We start from the raw sequence: 6,594 nt of genomic DNA on the forward strand, positions 1-6,594 counted from the left end.
CCAAACAAAAGAACCAATGGATATGGAAGTACTTAAAAAAATAAACTACCATACAGGCAACATAATAGAGTTTTTGTTCTATTTCCAGTGAGTTTTTTTTAAACCCCCTTCCTCTAATACTCTTAATTCTCCAGCTGTGATGTATTTGCAGAATGAAAAGCTGCTCAACTGCCCTAAAGGGACTCCTGAATTAATCTGGAGATAATTTAAATACAGGAGGAACCTTGTTTATTATGAATTTAATTTTTGGCACCAGTGCACCCACAGTGAGACATCATGCCATCAAACAGTTAGTTGTTTATTTTTCATTGGCATTCATATCTGGTACTCTGTTTATTATGGCATCACAGATAATCACTATCTGCTGCCTTACAGTCTTTCATTTTTTTTTTTTTTTCCTGAGTTTTGAAGTCCTACCGGCCTGCAAATGCTTTTCAATTAGCAATAATCGCGCCTCGGATAAACCTCATTGGCTACGATCCTGCCACTGCGCGAAGCTGGCCTGCAAATACTTTTAAGAAGCAAAAAGACCATGCTAAATTTTATGGCACTCAAGGCTGCCAAAATTAAGTTGATGCCCTGAATGAGATTTTACTAATTAGATGGCATCTTTTAAAATTTCTTATTTGTTCACTTATTTTTACTTCTCCTGAGAAGTTACTTTTTAAAGTCGGGAGTTTCCAGTTGTAGTCTCCTGCCCTCTCAGAGTTCCTCAGAACCCATGACTTTGTTAACTTACTTAGCAAAAGGGACATTGCTGAGGTGATGAAGCATCTTGTGATGGGGGAGGTTATCTTGTATTATCCCAGTGAGCCCAATACAATCACTGGGTCCTTAAGAGAAGGAGACAGGAGGACCAGAGCCAGTAATAGAGGTGACCATGGAAGCAAGAGGTTGGTGAGATGCAAGGAAGGGCCACTGGCCAAGGAATACAGGTCCTTTTAGAAGCTGGAAAGGGCAAGGAAAGGGATATTCCCCTCAGAGCCTCCAGAAACACTGCAGCCCTGCCAATACCTTGACTTTAGTCCAGTGAGACTGAATTGAGACTTCTGACCTCCAGAACTGTTAGATGATAAATTTGTGTTGTTTTAAGCTGCCTGAGTTTGTGGTAATTTGTCAGAGCAGCAATAGGAAATTAATGTTCATGGCTTTAAGAACCTCCCTGCAGGTTGAGATGATTGCTTTATTGTAGAAGACCATTAAAAGTGCAAATGCATACATTAAAAAAATGTTTGCTTTATGGGGGCATGTTTCTGTTGCTGCTGAAAGTCTGCCCTGAATGCAAACTCCTATTATTCAAGGACACCATCTGTATTAGTAGATTTTTTTTCCTTAAGTGTCCCAAGAATAATGATCTTGTCAGAATTGTGTGAGGCTCCACTGTGTGCAGGATAAGCAAAGGGAGATGGTGAAGAGGCTGAAGCCCCAGTCTGAACTGTTCTATGGTCACCTGACAGAGGAAAGGTGTGTAATTTTCCCTAATAGAACATAATTGCCCTGAAAGATCTGTCCCCTAGACATTGTCATAAATGAAAGCATTACTGTTAACATGGCAAACAAACAACTGAATAGATTCTTCTATTCTCTAAAAGGGACTCTATCAAAGGTCAACCAAATGTTGAGATTTACTTAGATTCTTTAATAAGTTGCTGTTTAAAGCTTGGAGTGGGTCTGAAATGTATTTGAAACAATAGAGCAATACCCTCTCTGCAGCCCAGGCTACGCTCATCACCTAAGACAATCTCTGTAGCTCTAGAAAGAGGTTGCATTCGTTTCAGGAGTCTCATTAACTTATCTGCATTGTTTTAGGGCTGAGTCCTCTCCTGTCAAGTAGAGGGGAAAAGGCAGGTGTGGTTTGAAAGCATAAGATTCTTTGCCCGGGTGGTAACAAAATGTCTGGAAAAAATGGACAATTGCATTTGGGGGCATCGATACTTTTTCTCTGCATGGTAGGTTTTGTTTTTGAGTTAACATTTGAGCTGAAGCTCTTAAATTGACTTTCAGATTCATTGCCAGCACTCCCCACAACTCCTGTAGAACACCCTGGCTGATTCCACCATCCATGAAATACTCATGGCTTAAAGGCTACTTTGTAGTGCACACGTGAGCTTCTGTTCAGGTGAATGCCTGCTTCTGAACTGGCTGTTTGCATGTCCAGATCACTTTTACTTGTTATTGTAAAGAAGTAATTTACTTGTAATTACATAAGCCCCAACCTGAAAGAGTTCCCGTGACCAAAGCTGGAACAATTTGAGTAATGAAATGAATAATGTAGTATTGGATTATATCCCAAAGGAAAAAAAATATACTCATGTGTTTAGACTGATAAAAAAAAAATTATTGAATAAATACAAAAATGAGAAGAGAGAAATTTCCTACACAGAAGAATTCCAAATAACTTATGGAGATATTCCTCCTGTCACAGAAATGGGGGTTAATTCTCTCCCTGTTTCTTCCAATGGGTAGAGGATGGAAAGGGGTGAAAAGGTAGTTTTACAGTGTGAAACCAGCTAAGTGAATGAGGTTAACATCATCAGTGATGGTATGTATTCTTTTCTAAAAAAAGATTTATTGAGCTATAATTCACAAACTCCAAGATACACCCATTTGAAGTGTACAGTTCACTGATGATTAGTATATCCACAGAGTAGTGCAACTGTCAGTCTAATTTCAGATCATCTTCATCACTCTCAGAAAGAAACCTCATACCTATTAGCAGCCATTTACCATTCCATCTCTGCTCTCCCTCCCCCTTACCCCAGCCCTAAGCAACCATTAATCTGCTTTCAGTCCCTATAGGTTTGCCTGTTCTGGACATTTCATGTAAATGGAGCCATACAATATGTCATTTTCTTGTGTCTGGCCTCATTGACTTACCACAGCGTTTTCAAGGTTCATTGACGTTGTAACATGTATCAGTAGTTCATTATTTTTTACGGCTAAATAGCCCATTGTATAGATGTTCATGGTGCTTATCCACTCATCAGTAGATGAACATTTGGATTGCTTCCACATTTTAACTATCATGAATAAAGCTGCTTGTAATATTCAGGTACAAGATTTTGTGCTGACCTACGTTTCCCTTTCTCTTGGTTATATACCTAGAAGCAGAATTGCTGGGTTATATGGTAACGCTATGTTTAACTTTTTGAAGGACTCACAAACTTTTTAAAATTACAATATAATTGACATGTAACATATTAGCTTCAGGTATACAATATAACAATTTGGTATTTGTATACCTTGTGAAATGATCACAATAGATCTAGTTAACATCCATCACCACACATAGCTACAATTGTTTTTTCTTGTGATAAGAACTCTTAAGATCTCTCAGCAACTTACAAATAAACAATATGGTGTTAATTAACTATAGTCACTATGCTATACATTGCATCTCCATGACTTATGTATTTTATAATGGGAAGTTTATACCTTTTGACCCCCTTCACCCATTTTGCCTACCTCCCATCCCCTAACCTCCAATTTGTTCTCTGGCAACCACCAGTCTGTTCTCTGAATCTATGAGTTTAGTTTTTTGTTTTGGGGGCTTTTCTTTTTGGACTCCATATGGAAGTGAGATCATACAGTATTTGTCTTTCTCTATCTTACTTTATTTAGTATAATGCCTTCAGGGTCCACCCATGTTGTAACTGGCAGTTCTTTTTTTATGGCTGAACACTATTCCATTGTGTATATACACCACATTTTCTTTTCCCATCTATCAATGGACACCTAGCTTGCTTCCATATTGGCCATTGTAAATAAGTAATGCAATAAACATGCAATTAACATGGGAGTACAGATATCTTTTTGAATTAGTGTCTTTGTTTCCTTTGAATATCCAGAAGTGGAATTGTTGGATCATATGATAATTCTACTTTTAATTTTTTTTAGAAACCTCAATACTGTTTTCCACCAATTTATATTCCTACCAACAGTGCACAAGAGTTCCCTTTTCTCCATATTTCCACCAAAACTTATTTCTTTTGTTTTTTTCTCTAGAGAGAGCGAGAGGGAGAGTGGCAGGCAGAGGGAGAGGGAGAAACAGACTCCCCACTTAGCAGAGAGCCCGATGTAGGCCTTGATCCTAGGACCCCGGGATCATGACCTGAGCTGAAGGCAGATGCTGAACTGACTGAGCCACCCAGGCACCCCTCTTGTCTTTTTGATAATACCCATTCTAATAGGTGTGAAGTAATATCTCATTGTGGTTTTGATTTGCATTTCCCTGATGATTAGTGATATTGAGCATCTTTTCATGTACCTTTTGGCCATCTGTATGTCTTCTCTAGAAAAATACCAATTCAGATATTTGCCCATTTTAAAATCAATTTTTTTTTCTATTGAATTGTAGGAGTTCTTTATATATTTTGGATATTAACCCCCTGGTAAGATACATGATTTGCAAATATTTTTTCCCATTGGAAAGGTTACCTTTTCATTTTATTTCATTTTATTGATGGCTTTTTTGCTGTGCAAAAACTTTAGTTTGGTGTAATCCCACTTATTTTGGCTTTTGTTGCCTTTGCTTTTGGAGTCAAATCCAAAAAATTATCACCAATACTGATATCAAGGAGCTTACTGCCTATGTTTTCTTTTAGGAGCTTTGTGGATTCAGGTCTTGCATTTAAGTCTTTAATCTATTTTGAGTTGATTTTTGTGTATGGTGTAAGATAGGGATCCAGTTTTATTCTTTTGCATGTGGCTGTCCAGTTTTCTCAACACCATTTATTGAGGAGGCTATTTTCCCCTATTGTGTGTTCTTGGCTCCTTTGTTATAAATTAATTGACTTTATATGTGGGTTTATTTTGGGACTTTCTGTTCTGTTCCCTTCATCTATGTGTCTATTTTTGTGCCAATACCATACTGTTTTGATTACTATAGGTTTGTTATAGTTTGTAATTAAGCACGATGCCTCTAGCTTTGTTCTTTCTCAAGATTGCTTTGGCTATTTTAGGATTGTTTTATTTCTGTTAAAAATGTCATTGGAATTTTGATAGAGATTGTGCTGAATCTGTAGCTTACTTTGGGTTTTGTCAAAGTTTTAAAATTACTAATTTAATGTCTTGATTTATGAGAGGTCTATTCAAATTATCCATTTCTTCTTGAATCAATTTCAGTACTTTATATCTTTCTAGGAATTTGTCCATATCTTCTGTTAGTTGCATAGAGTTATTCATAGTATTCCATTATAACCTTTTTTTTTTTTTGGTCTGTAAGATTAGTAGTGATGTTCCCTCTCTTGGTCCTGATTTTAATCATTTGAGTTTCTCTTTTTCTTGTCTCACTAATGGTTTGTTGGTTTTATTGATATTTTCAAATAAATGACATGTTTTCATTAATATACTTTTGTTTTTCTCTTCTCTTTCATTTATTTCTGCTTTAGTTTTATTATTTCCTTCTGTTGCTTGCTTTTGCTTAGCTTATTCTCTAAAATGCAGTGGGCATACAAGCAATGTTTTATTTCGTTTCCCTTTCAATAGACCTTTTGACTATCCAACTACCGGTTCCAACGACATATGAAGGAGGACTCCTGAAACATTGCCATCTACTGTTTTAAAAATTATCATATGGTTTCACTTATTTGTGGAACATAAGGAATATCATGGAGGACATTAGGAGAAGGAAGGGGAAAACGAACGGGGCTGTTAGAGGGGGAGATGAACCATGAGAGACTATGGACCCCAGGAATCAAACTGAGGGTTTTAGAGGGGGTTGGGGGATGGGTGAGCACGGTGATGGGTATTAAGGAGGGCACGTATTGCATGGAGCACTGGGTGTTATATGCGAACAATGAATCATGGAACACTACATCAAAAACTAATGATTGTATAGTGACTAACATAATAAAAATTATAATTAAAAAAATAAAGGGCGCCTGGGTGGCTCAGTTGGTTAAGCGACTGCCTTCGGCTCAGGTCATGATCCTGGAGTCCCGGGATCAAGTCCCACATCGGGCTCCCTGCTCAGCAGGGAGTCTGCTTCTCCCTCTGACCCTCCCCCCTCTCACGTGCTCTCTCTCTCTCATTCTCTCTCTCAAATAAATAAATAAAATCTTTAAAAAAATAAAATAAAATAAAAATGGTTTGCTTAGTTTTCCTCTCAATGTACTTGAAAATCTTTTGGGGAGATTTTGTTCTATGTGATAATTAAGATTCTGGAGCAACATTTTAAAGAGATTTCACTAGATCTGTATTAACATCTCTGAATCCCCATCCCATCTCTGTATGCCAATTTTTAATTGAAAAATAGAATTTAACTGAAAATAGAAAAATTGAATTTAATTGGAAATCAAATATCAAGCACTTATATAGTACTAACAATGTACTAGGCACTTACCATATGAGGTAAGTACTACTATTGTTTTAATTTTGCAGATCAGAAAACTGAGGCAAAGAGAGATTAAGTATCAGAAGAGCTAGTAAGAGGTAGACTAGAAAATCAAATCCATAGTGTCTGGCTCATGAACCTATGCTTTTCTCTACTACATGAGGCATTCCTGTTTTTATAAATAAAGTTGTATTGGAACACCAAACCATTCATTTACAAATTGTCTATTTTTGCACTATAATGTCAGAGTTGAGTAGTTG

At 37.0% G+C, this 6,594-nt stretch overlaps 1 pseudogene; it reads right to left on the bottom strand.

Annotated features, from left to right (window-relative positions):
- Nucleotides 1-422: 422 nt before the first annotated feature.
- On the bottom strand, nt 423-499 carry LOC115943803 (U4 spliceosomal RNA; annotated as a pseudogene).
- Nucleotides 500-6,594: the final 6,095 nt, after the last annotated feature.

Source organism: Leptonychotes weddellii, chromosome 2, assembly GCF_054177405.1.
Source record: "Leptonychotes weddellii isolate Sample4059 chromosome 2, ASM5417740v2, whole genome shotgun sequence".
Lineage (NCBI taxonomy): Eukaryota > Metazoa > Chordata > Mammalia > Carnivora > Phocidae > Leptonychotes > Leptonychotes weddellii.